The 22,722-nt window shown below is 45.7% G+C and overlaps 1 pseudogene; it reads left to right on the top strand.

The window, feature by feature from the left end:
- The window catches only part of LOC139361124 (SH3 domain and tetratricopeptide repeat-containing protein 1-like), a 49,991-nt pseudogene that overhangs the window by 10,851 nt on the left and 16,418 nt on the right, over positions 1 to 22,722 (top strand).

Here is a 22,722-nt window from a genome sequence, read left to right as displayed (position 1 = left end):
GCTTCCCAGGTTCAAGTGATTCTCCTGCCTCAGCCTCCCGAGTAGCTGGGATGACAGGCATGCGCCACCACACCAGGCTGATTTTGTATTTTTAGCAGGGACGGAGTTTTTCCATGTTGGTTAGGATGGTCTTGAACTCCCAACCTCGGGTGATCCGCCTGACTCAGCCTCCCAAAGTGCTGGGATTACAGGTGTAAGTCACCATGCCTGGCCAAGGCCATGTAATCTATTAAATGGAAAGATGAAGTACTTGCTGAACTTAGAAGTTTGACTTCAAGGCCCTTGATCTTCCCATAACACGTGGTTCCTTCCCTGGTTGGTGGGGAGTGACTGAAGGACTCAAGGAAGCTGTGTTTTGTGGAAAGAGGACCTGAGGGGTGTATGGTCTTTCCAGGCTTGGAATCTGCCATAGCTTGGCCATATAGAGAGAAGCCCCTCATTTAAGACTTACTCTTTGGGGGAAAAAAAAGAAGGCTGCCCACATGAGACAGGCAGAGGCGACTTTCTCAGAGCTGCTGTGGTAAGGGAGTCGGCACCGTCACTTGCGTGTGGCAGAGACTGACATGCAAGTGAGTGGCAGATGAGGAGCGGGGAAGCTTCAAGATGGAAAAGAACGGCTCCCAGTGGCGGCTGTTGTGGGGGCTGGACGTGGCTGTGCAGAAGCGGGGTGTCCTATGTGATTGGTTAGGGGCGTATTTGGCTTTCTCTGAATGATCCTACCTGGGAAACAGGGGCCAAAATTAGGGTGGCTGTTAGTTTTGAGTCAAGTCCTGGGCACGTGGGACAGAGTTGTGGTTTAGTTTCTGGGTTGTGGAGAGAGAGCAGTCTGGCTTCCTGTCTGATGTGCTAGCCTGGCTGGCCTCCTGGCTGTTGACTGTAGATAGGGGATTGGTTTCCTGGGTGGGCAGCTGCAGGTTGTGGTCTGAGTTCTGTCTTTATACATATGATCAGGCATGGTCTGTTTGTATATTCAGTCCCTCATTTCTCTTGTCAGTAAAAATATCAAATGACGGATTGGATACATTGGGAACTTTTTAGATGTCTGTGTCCCCTGGAGGAAGTTTTCACGTTCACATTTAATCAGAATGAATATAAACAATTGGGCCATTTATCTTGAAGATTTAAAACAGGAAATCTTCAACAATAATACCTCGGTGCCACTGCCTCTCTGTCCATCGTTAGGGAATGTGTTTTTATCCACCGCCGGCTCATCGTCCACCAGTTTGTGGTTGACCCAGTTCTCTATACGTCTTGTCTTGTGTGCATCTCATTGTTTGCTAGTGTTAGCTTTCCCCCTCGTCAGTGTAGTTTATTTGTGTAGCCTCTGTTGGTAGGAAGTTATTTGTGGAGTTTGTGAATGGAAGGGACCTTGGAGGTCTGCTAGGTCAGCCCAGTGATTTTAGAGATAAATGGAAATACAGGGAAATGTTCCAGCTTTTTTGGTGGCAAAACCAGGAATAGAAAGTAATGTTCTTTGTGCCACAATGTCATTGAAAGACAGCTCAATGTGGGCCTAAAATGCAGAGTAACTAACTTCCATTTATCTCTGCTTCTGACTCTTGTTTTCAGACATTTTAAATTGACTTTAATGTGTTAGCAGAAGTATGAAAAATCCTGACTTGCTTACATATAAGGTACTTCTTCGCCTACTCAGTTGGTTGTTTTTTCAACAGGATTGAAAAGACCTTGCTATAAACTGAATGTTTATGTCTCCCCCAGATTCTTGTACTGGAGCCCTAACTGCCAGTGTGATGGTATTAGGGGATAGGACCTTTGGGAGGTGATTAGGGTTAGATGAGGTCATGAGCGTGGGCCCTGGTCTGACAGGATTAGTGTCCTTAGAAGAAGAGAAACCAGGCCAGGTATGGTGGCTCACACCTGTAATCCCAGCACTTTGGGAGGCCGAGGTGGGCAGATCACGAGGTCAGGAGATTGAGACCATCCTGAAACCCTGTTTCTACTAAAAATACAAAAATTAGTTTGGTGTGGTGGCACGTGCCTGTAATCCCAGCTACTCGGGAGGCTGAGGCAGGAGAGTTGCTTGAACCAGGGAGTCAGAGGTTGCAGTGAGCTGAGATTGTGCCACTGCACTCCAGCCTGGTGACAGAGCGAGACTCTGTCTCAAAAAAAAAAAAAGAAGAGGAGAAAGCAGAGAGCTCCCACTGCCCTGGTGTGAGGAAACAAGAAGAAAGGTGGCTGTCTGCAAGCCAGGAAGAGGTCCCTGTCCCAGAACTGAGTTGGCCGACACCTTGATCTTGGACAAATAAACTAATGTTTAAACCACACAGCCTATGGTGTTTTTTATGGTATTTGCCTATGGTATTATGGCCATCTGATTTGACTGATGCAGAGATGGTTCCAGAATAATGTAGTCTGTATTTAAGTTGGTGATGCCATGAAAATAAATGTGGTAGTTCATTCCTTTATATAAAGATAGCACTGTGAGCCCAGGGCCTTTGCTCATGTCTTAGTTGAGTCTTGTCTTCTTATAATAGCTTCCTAATTTCTCTTTTCCCCGTCTAATTTATATTATATATCTGGATTAAATCATATATGGTATGATTTTATACTTTATGTCTATACAAACTTTTAGTGATTTAATTTCATTTTATTTGATTTTTGAGACATGCCCTTGCTCTGTTGCTCAGGCTGGAATGCAGGTGCCACCACAACTCACTGTAACCCTAAATTCCTGGGGTCAAGTGATCCTCCCGCCTCAGCCTCCTGAGTAGCTGGGACTACAGGTTTGCTATCCTGCCTAGCTAATTTTTAAATTTTTTGTAAGGACAGAGTCTTGCTGTGTTGTCCAGAGTGGTTTCAAACTCCTGGCCTCAAGCAGTCCTCCCGCCTCAGCCTCTCAAAGCACTGGATTACAGGCATGAGCCGCCGCACCCGGCCCAGTGACTTTTTTGTTGTTATGATCGAGGACGGGTTCCCTGGCTTGGCATTCAAGGCTCATGATCTGGGCGTGATATGCAAGTTTGGGTTTCAGTGTTTCCATTCCCACCATCAGCCTTGCACTCCAGCTTGTTGCCTAAGCCCTGTTCTGAAGCCCAGCCTGAAAACTGCACTTAGAATTTATACCTTCTCATCTCTTCATCTTCTTCACCTGTGTTCTTATCTCCATCTGGGACATCTTCTTCACACTTCTGCCTCTTTAAATCTTCTCCCTCCTTCAAGACTTGAAATACTTCCTTTACATGATCCTCGCTCTGACATCCAAGCTAGAATTAATCTTCCTTCCTTTGAACTCTGATAGTGCTTAATGTTTTTCATCCTTTATACAGCAGTCCTGTGTGTTAGATATTATTATTCCCCCAGTTTTTCATAGTTACTTTGAAAATATTTACTGTAGTCATATAGTTTGAATATGTAATATGAGCGGCATTCAAAAGGTCCTGGAGAGTGAAAGGAAGTCCTACTCCCATCACTGCCCTGTGACCACTGTTGCCAGTTTTTGTTTGTTTGTTTGTTTTTCCAAGACAGAGTCTTGCTCTGTCACCAGGCTGGCATGATCTCAGCTCGCTGCAACCTCCACCTCCCGGGTTCAAGCGATTCTCCTGCCTCAACCTCCTGAGTAGCTGGGACTACAGGCGTGCACCACCACACCCAGATAATTTTTGTATTTTTAGTAGAGACGGGGTTTCATCATGTTGGTCAGGATGGTCTGGATATCTTGGCTTCATGATCCGCCTGCCTCAGCCTCTCAGTGCTGGGATTACACGCGTGAGCCACTGTGCCCAGCGTATGTGTCTTCTTTTTAAAAACATAGATGTTGGCATAAGATAAACACTGTTCTCCACCAGTTCCCCACTGGTAAGTATTTAGGTTGTTCCCAGCCATTTGGATTAATCAATGCTGAGTTGTACATAATTCTTGCATATTTACGTGATTATGTTCATAGGATGCTTTGCTAGAAATGGAATTGTGGGATCCAGGGTTCTGCGCATTTTAAATGTTGATGGGTGTTCCTGGATTCCCTTCCGTTAGGGCCATACCGTTATCTCACTGTCAACGTATAAGGGTGCCTACTTCTATTTCCTTGCCAACAGTTTCTTCTGAGATGTTTTGTTTAACATCACACACACACACAAATAGCCCCCTTGTTCCAAAAACATGGACATTTTACATTTCTAATTGAAGTGTGCACACACTGATGGAAGCTCTGTGTTGCAGTGATGTGTGCTGCTAGGATTGTGGCTCTGTTTCGAATTTGCTAGCCAGGCTACGACTTTCCAGTCAGGTATTTTTTGCTTTGTTCATGTTGTTGCTGCTGTTAGGCCGGGGTAACCTGTGTGAATTTCCCTCCACTGCCCAGCCAGATTTCCTTTCCGGTGGACGGGCTTAGTGTCTCATCCGGCAGCCCTGTTTCCGGGTGATCTGGACCGAGTGTCTCATCCGGCAGCCCTGTGTCCGGGTGACCTGGGCTGAGTGTCTCATCCAGCAGCCCTGTTTCCGGGTGATCTGGGCCGAGAGTCTCATCCGGCAGCCCTGTTTCCGGGTGATCTGGGCCGAGTGTCTCATCCAGCAGCCCTGTTTCCGGGTGATCTGGGCCCCATGTCTCATCCGGCATCCCTGCTTCCGGGGATCTGGGCCGAGTGTCTCATCCGGCAGCCTTGTTTCCTAGTGATCTGGGCCGAGTGTCTCATCCGGCAGCCTTGTTTCCTAGTGATCTGGGCTGAGTGTCTCATCCGGCAGCCCTGTTTCCTAGTGGTCTGGGCCGAGTGTCTCATCCGGCAGCCCTGTTTCCTGGTGATCTGGGCCGAGTGTCTCATCTGGCAGCCATGTTTCCTGGTGATCTGGGCCGAGTGTCTCATCTGGCAGCCGTGTTTCCTGGTGATCTGGGCCGAGTGTCTCATCCGGCAGCCCTGTTGCCTGGTGATCTGGGCCGAGCGGCTCCATGAGAAGTTGCACCCATCTTCTCCAGTAGTGCATCTTTTCACAGCAAGCAAAACATTTTCACCACGTTTCTAGCGGAACAGGCACTAGCTCTTTTCTGGGCATCAGGAGACCTGGCTTTGTTCTGGTTCAAGCAACAGCTGGTGAGTTACCACAGACAAGTCGCATCTGGCCCCTGGTCCTTTGCTTTATAAGTAGAATCACAGTCCGAGTGGGCATCACTGCCCTGGTCTCTGCGGTGCTGAGTGTTGTGGGGATGATGGCTAAGTGTCAGGGTGCATTTCCACCACTAGGGGGCTACAGGCCAGCCGAAGACACAGGAGGAAAGCTAACAGCCCCGGGCAGGTACACAGAACCACAGGAGTTTGGAAGGGTGGTTCCAAGCTCCTTGGTGTGATTGATGTGATCACAATAGACATTTTATCTCTAAGTCTTGGGCCATTGGACCAAGAGAAGAGAGAGCTGGTGTTGAGTTGTAGTGAGAGGTGTGTGGTTCGTGTGCCTGCTGAGCCTGGCTTGGACTCCATTCCATTGAGTCCCATTCCATTTTACCTTCTGTTTCCACTTTTTTCATGCTCCTGCTTGTTTCTCCAGAAAAAATTGCAATAAATTCCTTTCAAAAACTTTACAAAAGCCATAGATGCTTATTGAAAATAGTTCAAATGATATGGAAGACAGAAAGGAAGTGTTTTTCTGTTGTGTGTTTGGATGAATGTGTCTTTGGGGTAGTCACTATTAACACTGGGTGTACTTCCTTCCAGAACTTTTCCAGTGTACCTACAAATGTATATGTACACTTTGTAAAAAACAAAATAGTACCTGATAAACATTGAGTCCCCCCCACTCCCACTCCGCAGTCTACGTGGACATCCTTTCATGGTGATATATTGAGACCTGATCGACTCCTTTTGTTCGCTGGAGTGCTAGGTAATAATAGCTACAGATAACTCACCTTCAGTGGACGTTTGCCGTGTGACAGGGTCTGTGTTCCAGGCAGGCTACATAAGTGGGTCTTAAGGCTTTTTACAACAATGCTATGGGTGAACACAGTAATTGTTAACATTTTGCAAATGATAGAATTGCAGTAGAGAGAAGCAAAGCTGCTTGCTTAAACTCATGGCACGATTCCCGAGAGAGAGAGAACACTTTTAAAACAATTGTTGTTGTAGTCAGGTGATTTACCATCATTTCAAGAAATAGTGCATTCAGTGAATACATTTCAGGGTCTGGTACAGCCTGAAATTGCACTGGACTAGAGGTAAAGGGAGCGGTCCATTGGCCCTAGGCCCGTAGTGAAAGGAGGGAGGTCCCGGGGAGAGGGGGCATGGAGAGGAGGTGTCTGAACAAGCCTTGCAACATCCATTTCTGCTGAGTCTGGTGCGAGGTCTGGTTCTTGACATACATACTTTTCAGAGATACTTGGTTTTGATTTTTGTCATGGCTCACCTGAGCAGCCATGGTTTCAAACTGCCTGGAGATGTGGTCTGGCAGGCCAGTGCTGTGCCCACCCTTCCCACTCCTGCAGGAGGGGAGTCATCCTGGACTAGAGGGCTTCGCCTGGAATCAGCTATCTCATAAGTGGTTTTGATGCTGGTTTCGCTAGGTCAGGAAATTTCCCATTTGGAAGGAAAACTGGTACTTGTTTTTGGGTTTTGCTGAGGAGCCACAGGGTTTAGAGCAGGGGCTGGAAGTTTGTTGAGACACCGGTGAGTGCACTCAAACATCTTCCATGAAACGTGGAAATAAAGACAGTGTTCCAGAGAGGTCCCTGGCTTTGGGATATAAATATTTCTGTAACAGAATGGCACTGGATGTCTGCTGTATTTTTTTCTCTGCTTTTGGCAAGTTTTATTTGGGTGTGTGTCTCCTGTACAGAAGGTATGACATCAGTTTTTGCCACCAAGTATTTACAGCCATTGGTGCCTCCTATGTGGGTCACTTTTGTGCCGTGGTTTCTTTAGGGAAATTGCTACCCAAAGCACATTGCCCATTTCAAGGTGCTCCTGGTTTCTGAACACCTGTGGCAGTGCCTTCCATGTGGCTGAAGCCAGCCGAGAAAGTACCCCTCCCCAGGAGGTGGGGACTGGTGATTACCTGAGTCAGGAGGCCGGGGATGAGCCCTGGACTAGATCTTGTGACTGGCTGCTTTTCCTTCCCCTCCTCTCCCTCCTACTTTTACACCACCCCCACTTTAAAAAAATTTCTTATTAAAAATGAAGCAATTATTTTGGTTTCCTTTATTCGCTATTCCTTGCTAATCGTATGTAGAGTGAGCCTGGGAAAGTGGAAAGGAAGGTTGTACTTGGCTTCAGATGATCCTAGCAGTCCCGCATTGAGGGGCTTCCGCCAGGCGGCATTGTCAAGTGGCGTTGTGGAGGTTCTCCTTTCAGTCCTCAGCGTTAACCAGCAGAGGCAGGTGGTACTTATTCCTGGTTAATGTTGGGGAAGTTGAGCTCAAAGTGGCTAAGGGAACTTCCCAAAGTCACATAGGAAGTAGCAGAGTAGAACCAAACACAGATTGTCTCTGAATCAGACAGGTCATCCAATTCCAAAATGGGCTGTTAATTTTTGGAGGTCAAAAAGCTGAACAGACACAGATATTTCTTTCTTCTTCTTCTTCTTCTTCTTCTTCTTCTTCTTCTTCTTCTTCTTCTTCTTCTTCTTCTTCTTCTTTCTTCTTTCTTCTTTCTTCTTTCTTCTTTCTTCTTTCTTCTTCTTTCTTCTTCTTTCTTCTTCTTTCTTCTTTCTTCTTTCTTCTTTCTTCTTCTTTCTTCTTCTTTCTTCTTTCTTCTTTCTTCTTCTTTCTTCTTTCTTCTTTCTTCTTTCTTCCTTCTTCCTTCTTCCTTCTTCCTTCTTCCTTCTTCCTTCTTCCTTCTTCCTTCTTCCTTCTTCCTTCTTCCTTCTTTCTTCTTCTTCTTCTTCTTCTTCTTCTTCTTCTTCTTCTTCTTCTTCTTCTTCTTCTTCTTCTTCTTCTTCTTCTTCTTCCTTTTATTTTTATTTTTTTTTTTTTGAGCTAGGGTTTTGCTATGCTGCCTAGCCTGGTCTAGGCTCAAGCTGTCCTCCTACCTTAGCGTTCTGAGTGCTAGGCTTACAAGTTTGTGTGACCATACCCAACCGAACAGACATTTCTTGAAAGAAGACATACAAATGGCCAAAAAATATGTGAAAAAAATGCTCAGTATCACTTATAATCAGAGAAATGCAAATCAAAACTGCAGTGAGGTATCATGTCACCTGTTAGGATGGGTATTATCGAAAAGACAAAAAATAACAAGTGCTGGCGAGGATATGGAGACAAGCGAGCTCTTACACACTGTAGGGGAGTGTAAGCTAGAGCAGCTGGCTGGGTGCGGGGCACACGCTGATATCCCAGCACTTTGGTAGGCCGAGGCAGGCAGATCACCTGATGTCAGGAGTTTGAAACCAGCCTGGCCAACATGGTGAAACCCCGTCTCTATTAAAAACACAAAAATTATCTGGGCGCAGTGGATCACACCTGTAATCTCAGCACTGTTGGGTGGCTGAGGTGGGTGGATCACTTGAGGCCAGGAGTTCAAGACCAGCCTGGTCAATGTGGTGAAACCCCACCTCTACTAAAAAATACAAAAATTTGCCGGGTGCAGTGGCGGGCGCCCGTAATCCCAGCTACTCGGGAGGCTGAGGCATGAGAACCACTGGCACCCGGGGGGCGGATGCTACAGTGAGCAAGCCGAGATCGCACCACTGCACTCCAGCCTGGGTAACAAAGCGACACTTTGTCTCCAAAAAAAAAAGAATATATAGTTCCAGATAATTGGAGGAAGGTCATTGAACGTTACCAACACGAAGAAATGATAAATGTTTGAGATGGTGGATATGCTAATTACGCTGATCACATACATTACATGTATTATAACATCACTATGGGTACTCCATACATATGTACAGGACACAATTACATGTCAATTAAAAAAGAAAAAGCTGAACTTAGATTGGAATGGCTATGAAGTAGCTATCTTTTTCATATTTTGATATAGACCCTAGGCATTTATTTTAAGTAAACTACCCTTGGCTTCAGGAAATGTAGAGTATTTGAATTTTAGCCTTGCATTTTATAATACAGAGAAGTAAAGCTGTAGGCTTGCTTTGGATACAGTCACAGGGGTTTGCAGTGATGACTTTTTTATGTAATAAGGGGGAAATGTACCTTAATTAATAGGCATACATGCTCATTTTTCTCCCTCGTACACATTTTTAGTTGTTGTCCAGACATTGTGATACTTATGTAAACAGTATGTGATATCTTAGATAGGAATCAGAATTTTAAGGTAAGAATACTTAGACTTATATATTTTCAGACTTTCAAACTGGACATTTTACATGTCCATTATATAACAGTAATAAATTTTCAAAAAGACAATACCTGTCTTTAATATGGGTGATGCTCTAGCTTTTTTTTTTTTTTTTTTTTTTTTTTTTTTTGAGACAGGGTCTCACTGTCTCCCAGGCTGGAGTGTAGTGGTGTGATCATGGCTCACTGCAGCCTCAGCCTCACGGGTTTGAGAGATCCTCCCACCTGAGCCTCCCAAGTAGCTGGGACCTCAGGTGTACAACACCATGCCCAGCTAATGTTTAAAATTTTTTGCAGAGACAGGGCCTCCCTCTGTTGCTCAGGCTGGTCTGGAATTCCTGGGTTCAAGTGATTCTCCTGCTTCATCCTCCCAAAGTGCTGTGATTACAGGCATGTGCCACTGCCTGGCCCCATATAAGTGGGATGATGACTTGAGCCTAGGAGTTCCACACCAGCCTGGGTAACATGGTACAAGACCCTGTCTCTACAAAAACTAAAAAAATTAACTGGGCATGGTGGCACCTGCCTATGGTCCCAGCTACTCCAGGAGGCTGAGGCAGGAGGATAACTTGAGCCCAGGAGTCCAGGCTGCAGTGAGCTCTGATCTTGTCATTGCATTCCAGCCTGGGTGACAGAGTGAAACCTTGTCTCTTAAAAAAAATTACTGGCTACCTGATTATTCATAGGAAAAAAACCTGAACTCTGATCTAAACCTCATACCTCGTACAAAAATTAACTCAAAATGGATCATGGACCAAAATGTAAAATGCAAAATAAACATGAAAAGAGGAGCTAGAGACTGGGAGAAACTATTTGCAAACCACATGTCTGATAAAGGACTCATATTTATAATTTATAAAGAACGATCAAAATTCAGCAGTGAAACCAAACCATCTACTTTGAAAATGAATAAAAGGCCAGAAGAGACATTTCAGATAACATATAAGCACATGAAAAGATGTTCAACGTCATCAGCCATCAGAAAAATGCACACTAAAGCCAAGTCACTATACAAGTGTCAGAATGGCTAAAATAAAAAGTAGTAACAAGACCAATGCTGGTGAGGATGCGGGGAAACGGGATCACTTACACTTGGCTGGTGGGAATGGAAGATGGTACAGCCATTCTGAAAAACAGTTTGACAGTTTCTTAAAAAATAAACGTGCAATTGCCGTAGGATGCAGCACTCACATTCATGGGCGGTTATCCCAGAGAAATGAAGACTTATGTTCACACAAAAGCCTCTATGTATCTGTTCATAGCAGCATTATTTATAAAGGCTAGAAACTGGAAACAGCCCAGAGACTGCTCAGCAGGTGAATGATTTAACAAACTGGTGCACCCAGGCCCCAGATACCACTCTGCAGTAGTTAGTGACATCCTTGTTCATCAGTCTTTCAAACTAGAAACCACCATCATGCTTAATCTCCTTTTTTCCATCCTGGGTCTGAGTGGACTTCATTTTGCATTTCTTTCCAATGCATTTTCCCTCCGTCCTTTCTGGTTGCGCCTCATGCCTCATTTGGACTGTTGTAAGAGCCACCGAGTTGTTTCTCTGCCTCATCATGGAATCCTTTCTACACTTCATTCCCTGCATTGCCATTGGAACAATCTTTCCAAAACATGAACAAACTAACTTAAAAGAAATATCCCAGGTAGCCTTCCAAATAAGTACAAGCTTTCTGTTAGAAGTTTGACTTCTTGTCTATTGGGAACCCCAGGACTCTAGAGAGACGGATTTGCTGTCTGCATTTTAAGATCAGGCAGAAATCCCTGGAGGGGCCCATGTGGAACAGTGGCACAAATACTGGTTCTAGAATCAGAAGCCCTCATATCCTGGTTCTAATTCTAGCTGGATGTTCTTGGGAAAGTTTTGGTTTCATAACCTCAGAAACTCCATTTCTTAAGAAATGGAGATGAGGAAGCATACTCAAGGGATCACACAAGGCTGCTGGGAGGAGCGGATGAGGGGCTTGGTGAAAATGCTGTGTAATCCGTGAAGCACGTCGTATGTGTGAGAAGTGGAGCTGTGTGGATAGCGGTTCTGGAATCATTGTATGAAAACAATGGAAAGTACATTCGTAGTTCTGCCTGATGATACCACTGAGAGCCTGTGTTGTACATGCCTGCAACATGGGCGAGGCCCGGGTCAGTACAGCTCACAGTTTGCTTCTCATGCAGTTTGAAAGGCCCGAGAGGACCCTTCCCCACTCCAGCTGTAGGAAGGAGGCCGCTGTCTCCTGCCTATATTTGGTGAGATTGTCTGTGGCTCCTTGGGGACAGGAATGCAGGGAGTGGGGGAAGAAAGCCGGCCTGACTGCTCGCTAGTCAGCCTTCCCCAGGGAGGAGGAGTGGAGGGGTCATTTCATGGTAACTTGCCAAGTCTTTCTTAACCCATCTGCTCTTAGAAATGACCAGCATGACAAGTAAAAGACCCGTTAGAGACAGATGGGCTGTGTGTCCCGTGCGTTTATGGCTTTGTGGCCTCAGAGCTGGCAGGACTCCATAGCTTTCTGGGGAATACTGGGTCAGCCAAGGGGCTGAAAATAGTGAGAGGAAGACAATCCACCCTGGCTGCTCTGGTCTGGGAGTGATCACTGAGGAGAGCGGCATGGAGGGCCCAGCCGTGGAGTCCCCTCTCAAGCACGCCCTCACCGCAGTGGGAATGCTGGTCTCAACCTCCCTAGGCCTCCGTGATTTTCGTCTGTCACATACTCACCTCCAGCAGGGATGTCTATGGTGATGAGATGAGGGAGCATCATAGCACATGTGGCACATAGTAGGCTTGCGGTGAGTGGACACTGGCGTCAGTGGAACAGGAGACTGGGCGCTGCATGTGGACGCACTCACGGGCTCGTGGCATGGGTGGACAGAGGAGAGAGGGACGCTCTGCAGTTCTCCTGTTGGTCTGTCACCCCCGCTGTTGTGAGCAGAATCCGTGAGTGTATTTTGTTGCCCCAGTCAACTTGGTAGGCTGATTGCTCAATTTTCTGCTTCCACTTTTGATTTCTTAAGAATGGGAAAAGCGGGGGCCGGGCGCGGGGGCTCAAGCCTGTAATCCCAGCACTTTGGGAGGCCGAGACGGGTGGATCACGAGGTCAGGAGATCGAGACCATCCTGGCTAACACGGTAAAACCCCGTCTCTACTAAAAAATACAAAAAACTAGCCAGGCGAGGTGGTGGGCGCCTGTAGTCCCAGGTACTCAGGAGGCTGAGGCTGGAGAATGGCGTGAACCCAGGAGGCGGAGCTTGCAGTGAGCTGAGATCTGGCCACTGCACTCCAGCCTGGGTGACAGAGCGAGACTCCGTCTCAAAAAAAGAAAAGGGAAAAGGAATACTTCAGTTACTTTTCTGGTTGATGGCATACATTCCTTGATATCACCTTAATGCTTTTTAATTTCTATGTATTTTGGATGCTGGAGGTTGCCTAACATCTGTGTTTTTATGCCTCACCCTCTCGCGTAACTCTTGGCCACACCAAGACCAGAGAGAAGTGACCAGACTGATTGGTAGCAGGGCTAGGACTGGAATTCCCCAGCCTTTTGATGTCCAGCAGGCTCTGTTTTCTGTATTGCACTGCTCTTCTCTATTTTGACCCCTGTTAGGACAGTGGATGTGAAGTGTAGCTGGGCGCTTTTGGGGGTGTGCTAGGAGTGTGGCAGATGCCTCAGACTGGCATTTTCCCCTGGTTCTGAATTCTCATCGCTCAGAGTCAGTCCCTAGGCTACTGACTGGGAAGATACAGGAAGTTGTTTTGTATGACAAACTATACCAGGGCATTTTTTTCACCTGGCAATTTATTTGGTTTGGACTGGAATAAATCTCTGATATTGGTTTCTTTGCCAATATTATTAGGGAGTGGAGCCTGACTTGTTAACTTAGCCCGATTCGTAGTGCTTAGAATCTCAGCGAGTGTGTGTTGAACTGAGCGGAAGTGTGAGAGCGTCTTGGACAGTGGTTTGCAAACCTAGCTGCATCTGGGGGGCTGTGAAAAAAGCATGCGTTGCTTACTCCCAACCAGTTGAAATAGAATCTGCAGGAATGGAGCCTGGGCAGCTATAGTGCTGTTAAAATCCCCCAGGTGGTTCTGATATACCGTAAAGGTTGAGATCCACTGATCCACAGTGAATTGGAGTCCTGGATCGTAGACATGCCTTATGCTTTCACCAGCTTAAAATGGCTCTTGTGCTTTAGAACTGTGAAAAAAAGTGTTATGCAAACAAATGTGGAAATAGCCTAAATGCCACATCCTGTTACTACCTGCCATGAAGTATATTTACCAGTTATTCACTCTGTTGTGACCTCTACCCATTCCACCTTTTCTTCATGGAACAATAATTTGACAGTTGGTTATGCAGAACCAGAGTAAGTCTCGTTTGATTGGCAGGAAATGATTTTGGATATGAAGTTCTCGTTAGGCATTTATTAAACTCTTGTTTGTACCACGCTGTGCTGGACAGTTTATAAATATTACTTCTTTAAGCAAGGCCTACGGAGTCAGGCTGCCTGGGTTTTGCTAACTAGCTATGTCATTGGGGGCAAGTTTTTAAGCTTATGTAAACTTGACTTTCATCTGTGAAATGGGATGACAAGGGGTCATTATCATCTCACAGGATTGTGCAAATGTGTGTGTAAAGTGCTTAGTTTGGTGCCTAACACATAGAAACTAATCAGTGAAGTTATTATTACACCGTCATCATCATATTTAAATGTAAATATTAAGAGCTAATAAATTTGTAAAAGGTAGTATACCCTTACCTCTTGAACCAAAGACTAGTTTTAAGTGATTGAGTTAATTTATCACTTAAATATTGGCCTCTTGAATACCTTGAATTTCAATTGAACGTAGCCAGAAGATTTCATAATTGGACCGTTGCCTCTGGAAGTTGGAACTTTGTTTGTTTGGTTTCACTTCCTACACTAAGCATGTGGCTGTGCGCACCTTTGTGGTGACTTGTGGTACTGGGGAATCAAAGCTTCATTAGCTTCTTTGGAGGAGATGATCTTACGCTGTACAAAGCACTCAGACTTCGTTAACTGTGTACCATCCAGAGAAGACCAGGTGCTTCCCATGGCAGCCTGTCCTTTTCTTAGCTCTCTCATCAATCTAGCCTGTTCCTTCTATTCCTCTTTTCACTAGAACTTCTCTTTAAACAACGAATGTTGTTTTGTCACTGCTAGGTCCCCAGCAATTAGTAATGCCTAGCACACACTAGGTGCCTCCTGAATGTTAATAGGTGATAATCTAGCAGAACACAAGATAAATCTGCAGGTTGAGATTTAAGCTGTGTGGTATGAACGCTGCATTGGCAAACTTATTAAATCAATTTTGTTAATACAAGTTTAAAATGTCTTAGTAACTGACTTAGTTCAGTAATCATTTACTGAGTGTCTTCTAGGCCAGACATTGGGGACAGAGAGGTAATAATATATGATCCCTGCCTCATGCGCAGGAAGTCTAGTGTGACGTACAGACACGCGCCAACGGCTGCCATAGAATATGGTGAGTATTAAGATAAAGGGGCACCCTGTGTGCCCTTGGAGCATAGGGCAGGGCTTGTGTTCTGGGAACATGCGCTCCATGTGAAAACACAATTTAAATTAATTTTTTTTTTTTTTTTTTTTTTTTTTTGAGACAGAGTCTTGCTCTGTCATCCAGGCTGGAGTACAGTGGTGTGATCTTGGCTCACTGCAACATGCTCCCCCCAGGTTCAAGCGATTCTCGTGTCTCAGCCTCCCGAGTAGCTGGGATTACAGGTGTGAGCCACCAGGCCCAGCTAATTTTTGCACTTTTAGTAGAGATGGAGTTTCACCATGCTGGCTGGGCTGGTCTTGAACTCCTGACATCGGGTGATCCTCCCGCCTTGGCCTTCCAAATTCTGGGATTATGGGCATGTATGTATTCATCCTTTCAAATATCTGTGGGTAGCACTTAACTTTCAATGGGTACTAATTAAACTATTCAATGGCTTTAGTATGGATTGAATGGCTTTGCTCGGGCCTCGTTTTTAATTTCCTTCATTAGAGGGGGAAAAAAAAATGCAGGCTGAATATCCCTCATCCAAACTTCTTGGAACCAGAAGTGTCTCAGATTTTTTTACATTTTTGGATTTTTGAATATTTGTATTATACTTGCTAGTTGAGCATCCTGAATTCAAAACTCCAGAGTCTGAGCTGCTCCAATGAACATTTCGTTGAGCATCACGTCGGCACTCAAAAAGTTGTGGATTTCGGAGTTTCTGGTTAGGGAGACGCATCCTGTGTGGGTGCTGGACTGCTGCAGCAGTTCTGGACCAGAGGTTAGGTGACTAGGCTTTGGTTTTTGCTTTGTTACTAAACAGGCTGTTTTCTTCCATAATCCTGGCTTTAGATCCCCCGGTTATGAAAGAAGGGGATGGGCCATCTGATGTTTAAGGCCTCCGTTAGTTCTGACTTGGAGACACCTGGCTTTAGTTCATCTTCCTTAGGAGTGGACAAAGAACATGGGAATTTTGAAATTGTTAGTCAACATTTACGGGGTCGTTGCAGCCTGGTTTTGGGTAAAGGTCATCTTTAGTGAGCCCAGGGAGAAGCACTGCTTTAACTGTCAGCTGAGAGGGGTAAGCGGTCCTATTAATTTTCCTCTGTGTTAGTGAAAGCATTGTTAAGGGTCACAGCGTTAGTGGAGCTGGCTGGAAAGAGGAGGGGAACTCACTGTTACAGATTATATTGAATGTCTTTTCAGTCACTAAATGCTTTTTATGTTAAGTTTTTCAGGATTTCAGTGTTGTATGATTTCTCTGTGTTAAGCACAGGAAATTTAACATCAGCAAAAAAGAATGCTCTTTTTTTTTTGAGATGGAATTTCGCTCTTGTCGCCCAGGCTGGAGCGCAGTGGCGTGATCTCAGCTCACTGCAACCTCGGCCTCCTGAGTTCAAGCGATTCTCCTGCCTCAGCCTCCCGAGTGGCTGGGATTACAGGTGTCCATCAGCATGCCTGGCTAATTTTTGTATTTTTAGTAGAGACAGGGCTTCGCCATAGTGGCCATGCTGTTCTTGAACTTCTGACCTCAGGTGATCCTCCGGCCTCGGCTTCCCAAAGTGCTGGGATTACAGCCTAGATACTGGGGTTGCCCGAATACATCGGCTGGACTCACTATTTCTCTCGGGAGTCGGGGGGTGCAAAGTGCTGCAGTCTTAACTCTGCTCTTAATTTTACAGTGCTGTTATTAATGGTAAGAATGATTTCATATGTTTGTATTTTGCTTCGTAATTCACAGAGAATTTTAAAATCCATTATCTGATTTTATTCCCTCAGCAGTTCTGTGAAAAAGAGCAGTTTTCATATCTTCTGTTTTCCCATGATTCTCTTGTGGCTCGCAGAAGCTAAGAGCCTTCACCAAGGTCATAGGGTGAATGAGTCACAGAGCTGGGAGTAGAGGCTCAGGCTTCTAGGGACCCTGTTTCTTCTTCGATAGCTCGCTCTCGTGGCGCTCTGCTCAGGTAACTGCGCATGCTTGCTTTGGTCTTTTGTAAATCCCTGCCCCATTTCGGAGGATGTTCTTGGGAGGTTTCTATTCATTTTGGAGCATTTAAGTATCTTGTCCTCTTTCCCTCCTCCCAGATGCATGGGCATTTCCGCAGGGCCCCAGGCTGGCCCTTGTGCGTGGGGGCGTCTCCTGCCTCCAGGTTGTTTGCATGCCCCCTTCTGAAGGTGCTCTTCCCCGCATGGACCCCCTGGTGCTGCCTCCACACTGCAGGCTGTTCGGTAAATGTTTCTGACTCAGCGTCGTTGTTTTCTAGAAATGGGACGGGGTATGGATGCCAAGTTCTTTTCTGTGTGAAGGCTGCGATTGTATCATCTTGCCTTCCCCGTGTGTGTTCCCTGAGGGTGTCACTGTGCTGCGGTCATCTGTGTTCCCCAGGGTGCCTCCCTTGGAGTCCTGGCCGTAGCCGACATGCAGTCAGTGCTCATGGCCTAAATGAGAGGAAGGCCAACAGAGCCATTAAATCTGGAAAATGACAAGTGAGAGAAAGGAATTTTTATTTAAGACATGTGAAAAAGAAATCTTTTTAGGAAAGTTGACCTGTTTCTCAACTGGAGTTGAATTTCAGCTCAGAAAAGCAGCCCAGAGAGCTTTGGGATTTCAGTTTGTGGCGGATGAATTTAATTTGTTGTATGAATGTATTATCCTTTTGTGGTTTTATTAAACCTTTCTCCTAAATGGAAGCGATTTTTCTATAAAAGTCACACTTCCTTTTTGAGAAGTGTAACACTATTTGTATGGGATGGTCTCCCAAAAGATTTCCTGCCAGGAACCAAACGCACTGTCTCAGACTCCCGGCCCCTGGTTTCTGCCTGTGCAGCTGCAGGGCAGAGAGGCACGCTGGCGCTGAAATCAAGACACATGTCTGCACCTTCTCTTTCTTTACTGCTGTTTCGTCTCTGAGCTGGCCTGCCTTCAACGTGTAGGAGCTTGGTGGGTGTAGACACGTTACGGTATGGAGGAGGGATATGGTGTTGCAACAGCCAGGAGACTTCGCTGAAGTCTCTGTTCTCTTCCTGTCACTGCTCGGACTTTGTATAAGTCACATTTGTAGGGCTGTGCACAGTGGCTCACACCTGTAATCCCAGCACTTTGGGAGGCCGACCTGGCAGGATCTCTTGAGCCCAGAGTTCAGAACCAGTCTCTGGGCAACATGGTGAAACCCCATCCCTACAAAAAATGAAAATTAAAAAATTAGCCAGGTGTGGTGGCTCATGCCTGTAATCCCAGCTACTGGAGAGACTGAGATGCAAGAATCACTTGAGCCCGGGAGGTCAAGGCTGCAGTGAACCATCATCACGCCATTGCACTCCAGCCTGGTCAGAGCAAGACCCTGTTTCAAAACAAACAAACAAAGAGAAACCCATTTGTAATAGTGACAGTAGTTAACTTTTGAAAGTTTGGAGAAAAGTTCCTAAATAACCTGTGACCATGGACAACTTACTTAGCCTTTCTAGGCTTCAGTTTCCTCACTGATGAAAAATGAGAGAATATGGTACTGATCTTACAGGATTTCAACAAGAACTAAACGAGATAAAACTCAGAGCCTGGCACCTCGTGAGTGCACACTCAATGTTATTCTTTCAACATTTTAGAGGAAAAAGAATGCTAATGGGTCATTATGGCTAAACATAGTCTATCACTGGCGTTACTCGTGGTATTGGCAGCAGCAGTTGAAGGGACAGCTTGTCTTGATTTGCATTTTTGGGTGTTTGTGCTATTTATAGATAATTAAGAAAAGATATGGAAGCCTGTTTATGGCAAGCTGGCAAATTCAGCAAAACGTGGAAAAATCTGTTAGCACAGTTTGCACGTGTGCGGGCACAGGGCAGCTAAAGAAACACACACGTTTTCCTGTATTTTAAAAACTCTCTGGAAAAAAAAAAAAAGACATTAAACCATTGCCCAGATGGCTTACAGAGCTTTTTCCTTGAAGTACATGAGTGTGGCTGTCAGACATCTGAAACCCGAAGCCAGCTTAAAACATCACCATCATTTTGATGCTACCCCCTACCCGCCCTTTTTTTCCATTTGTAAGGGGCAAGAAAGGAAAGTATCAGCTTTTACAAAGCCTTTTGTTACAATTAATCTTTCATGTTCTTTCTTTTGGTATCTTATTCTCTGTTTACATTGTATTTTTATTTTTTATTTTTTGAGACAGAGTCTTGCTCTGTCACCCAGGCTGGAGTGCAGTGGTGCGATCTCGGCCCAGGCTGGAGTGCAGCCGTGCGATCTCGGCCCAGGCTGGAGTGCAGCCATGCGATCTCGGCCCAGGCTGGAGTGCAGCCGTGCGATCTCGGCCCAGGCTGGAGTGCAGCCGTGCGATCTCGGCCCAGGCTGGAGTGCAGTGGTGCGATCTCAGCTCACTACAACCTCTGCCTCCCAGGTGCAAGTGATTCTTGTGCCTCAGCTTCCTGAGTAACTGGGACTACAGGCGTGTGCCACCATGCCCAGCTAATTTTTGTGTTTCTAGTAGAGACAGGGTTTCGCTGTGTTGGTGAGGCTGATCTTGGAACTCAGGTGATCTGCCTGCCTCAGCCTCCCAAAGAGCTGAGATTACAAGTGTGAGCCACTGCGCCCGGCCGCTGTTTCCATTTTGTAACGCTAGCATCACCCCAGTGTAGGGTGGCTAGGGGTATTGTTCTTTCCTGTTTCCTGGTGTGTTTCCTCTACAGCATTGATCACTCTTGAACATGCTTTTTGGTTGTCTGTCTCCACCTACAAAAATATATGTTCCCTGTTATATCTGAGATCTATCTATCTATCTATCTATATCTATATCTATATCTATATATATCTCCCTGGTGATATACCAGTGCCTGGCACGTAGATAGTCAATATTTGTTGAATGAATGAATGAATGAATGAATGGGCTGAAATAACCTTATTCTTCTTTCTTCTGTCACTTCACGCCAAATGCTTTTGGAAAACGCTGTGTGAACGGGGATCGTGAGCAGGAGAGTTACACACATTGCTGTGGGATAGCCCATCATCCTCAGATACTTGTCTGGAAGGAGGTGGAGTACTTGAGTAGAAATGATACAAGATAACTTCTTCAGGAAATCAGCCGCGTGTCACAGCTTTTGACATAGGCATGTGATGTTTGCGTATGTGTGTATGAAGAGCTGTCGTGGCCTAGAATCACGGGCCTTTAGATCCCTTGTACAGATAGAAAAGTAAAGGCCGAGGCCCGGGAGCACTGCAGGCCACCGAGGTAGAGTCCCTGTCTGCCCTTCTCAGTGCCCAGTCACTTCTCACTGCAGTCCCCTCTTTACTGCTAAAGCCACCTTCCCTGACTCTGAATGTGTAACCACGAGGGAGAAAATGTACTCCAGGCTCACAGTTTGTGGAGAAAAAGCCCAGCAGCTGAAAATCATGTTCACAAAGTTTGTACCTAGAAAAAGTGGCCATTTCTATAATGTCTTTAAATTCCCTGTTTCCCATACATTTTATAAACAAGACAGTAGAAGGAGATTTGGGAACAGCAACTTTAGAACAAGGGGGAAAAAATCAAACCTAGAGCCTTCCAGTTTCTGTTTTCTTCTCAGTTTAGGGCTGAGGCACTTTAGCTTCCTGTCTAAGGGACTACTCAAATCTGATTTGAAGCCATTATGGGCTGGTAATTATCCATAATTTTAGGAAGACAGATGCAGCACCAACTCTGTTCTCTAATAGCAGGCTTATTAATTTTAAATTTGCGTGGCAGAAGAAGCAGATGGGGAGGTGGGATAAGCGTTCAGATGCTTGGTCATTGATAGCTTTTTACTTCCATGTATCACGTGGGGATGTGGGACCCGGGAAGCCCGCTGACAACTGCTGATTATCTGTCCCCTAACCAGCTGGGTTCTTTTTCAGAAAGAACCCAGAAAGAGCTCAGAAACACTACTCCTACTGCAGCCAGGGAAGACAGGTTGTTGACTGGTTAGAAATCATGGTAGGTTATTTTCTCCACTCGCAGTTCGCAGTTCGCAGTTCAAAAGCGGAACTATCAAAAAGTTATCTTCTCTATTGTATTTCAAATCTGGGTGTTTAAAAAATCGTGTAAGCAAATTAAGCATTTCTTTAATGGTAGTTGTGTGTGTTCTAGATGCGAATGAGAGGTGCATTCCCTTGTAAAATCCCTGGGACTTTATAGGAAGATGTGAGCCTTAGAACAGAAGTTGGTTTTCTAGATGATCATGTGGACATGATGCTGAGCACCAGACAAAGATGTTGATTAAAGAGATTTAAAAAAATTTTGTCTGAGTTCAGATTTTACATCAATATTTAGAAAATCAGCAAAAGAACTTGGAGGAATGTTCTCAGGCATCCAGTTCAGCCCCCTGCCCACATTGTCATACAATCCGAGTGTGCGTACAGGGAGGCGAATTCCTTTCTGTTCTCATCACAGGTCCTTCCCTGGCTCTGCACCTGCCTGTCATGTGCGTCCGTATGAAGAGACCACCAAACAGACTTTGTGTCAGCAGTAAAGCTTTTTAATCACCTGGGTGCAGGCAGGCTGAGTCCGAAAAGAGAGTCAGCGAAGGGAGATAAGGGTGGGGCCGTTTTATAGGATTTGGGTAGGTAAAGGAAAATTACAGTCAAAGGGGGGTTGTTCTCTGGCGGGTAGGAGTGGGGGGGGGTCACAGTGTGCTCAGTGGGGAAGGTTTTTGAGCCAGGATGAGCCAGGAAAAGGAATTTCACAAGATAATATCATCGCTTAAGGCAAGGACTGGCCATTTTCACTTCTTTTGTGGTGGAATGTCATCAATTAAGGTGGGGCAGGGCATTTGCACTTCTTTTGTGATTCTTCAGTTACTTCAGACCATCTGGGCATATACGTGCAAGTCACAGGGGATGTGATGGCTTGGCTTGGACTCAGAGGCCCACATTGCCCTCTTCCCTACCTTCCCTACCTTTTCCCTCCTGTGCGGTTCTCTTACAAAGTGAATGGCCTCAGCCACAGCTTCTCTGCAGCTGCATCAGACTGTGGCGAGAGGAGTGGTGGCAGCTGCAGGGCCTGCTGTCCCCATGGAGGCCAGTCTTGCTTGCCGCTGCAGCCTGGGGATCATTTTGCACCGAAAGTATGTAATTCTACAGAACGAGAGCCAACATGCTGGTGATGGAGGCGTCTTTATCACGATGCTCTGCATATTTTAATCTTGGGTGGAAAGGATGGAAAAGTATGTGATACCTGTGGTTTGATGTCAGAAGGACGTTGCGAACTTGACGTGGACTGCGGATGTTAAGGTACAACCGGCCCCCCTGGCCTCACTAAATGAGACTTCCCCATCTCCCTGCCAGGAACGCACAGGCATGTGGCCACATCTTATTCCCCATCTCCCTGCCAGGCATGCACAGGCGTGTGGCCACATCCTATGTGTTATCCTTCTCTAGAGTGCGCCTTGTCATGATGCTTAAAGTTACATGGTGATATTGTTCCTCATAGAGTAGGTCCCAGACCGCATTCAACACAGAAATGTACTCTTGCTATTATACACTGAAAGCGCTTTCATATACCAAGTGGGAGAGCAGTCCTACAATCTGGGCTGGAATCGCAGAAGGAAGGCATTGGAAAGCAACAGGTTCCCTAGTCCAAAGCTGGTTTTTGATGAGCCTGGAAACACGACCAAGAGAAGTGAATTTGCCTAAGGCCCTGAGAGTGTCTCACGGTAGCATCTGAACCTAGCAGTTTCTTGACCTGTTTCTTTAAATGATTAGTCACGCTTCCCCTGATTCCTATGTAAACATATTCCTCATTCATTCTTTCTTTCGTTTCAGTGAATTATTGCAGTGCTACCACGTAACAGTATTTGAGTCAAAATGTGGCAGTGTTTATCCCTCTCCAAGGTTTTTAGTTGCACAGTTTTTCAAAGTTGTGCTTACAGTTTCTTGTTGGTTGCAAGGTGTCCTTTCAGAAGCCAATTGTGTGGTGTATTTATGTTGATTGTTGGAGGTAGTTTGGTTAGAACCTACTGCGAGTGGCTG

Source organism: Macaca nemestrina, assembly GCF_043159975.1.
Source record: "Macaca nemestrina isolate mMacNem1 chromosome 10 unlocalized genomic scaffold, mMacNem.hap1 SUPER_10_unloc_2, whole genome shotgun sequence".
Lineage (NCBI taxonomy): Eukaryota > Metazoa > Chordata > Mammalia > Primates > Cercopithecidae > Macaca > Macaca nemestrina.
Note: the sequence above shows the minus strand (reverse complement) of the source record. Positions and strands in the feature narration are given on the sequence as shown.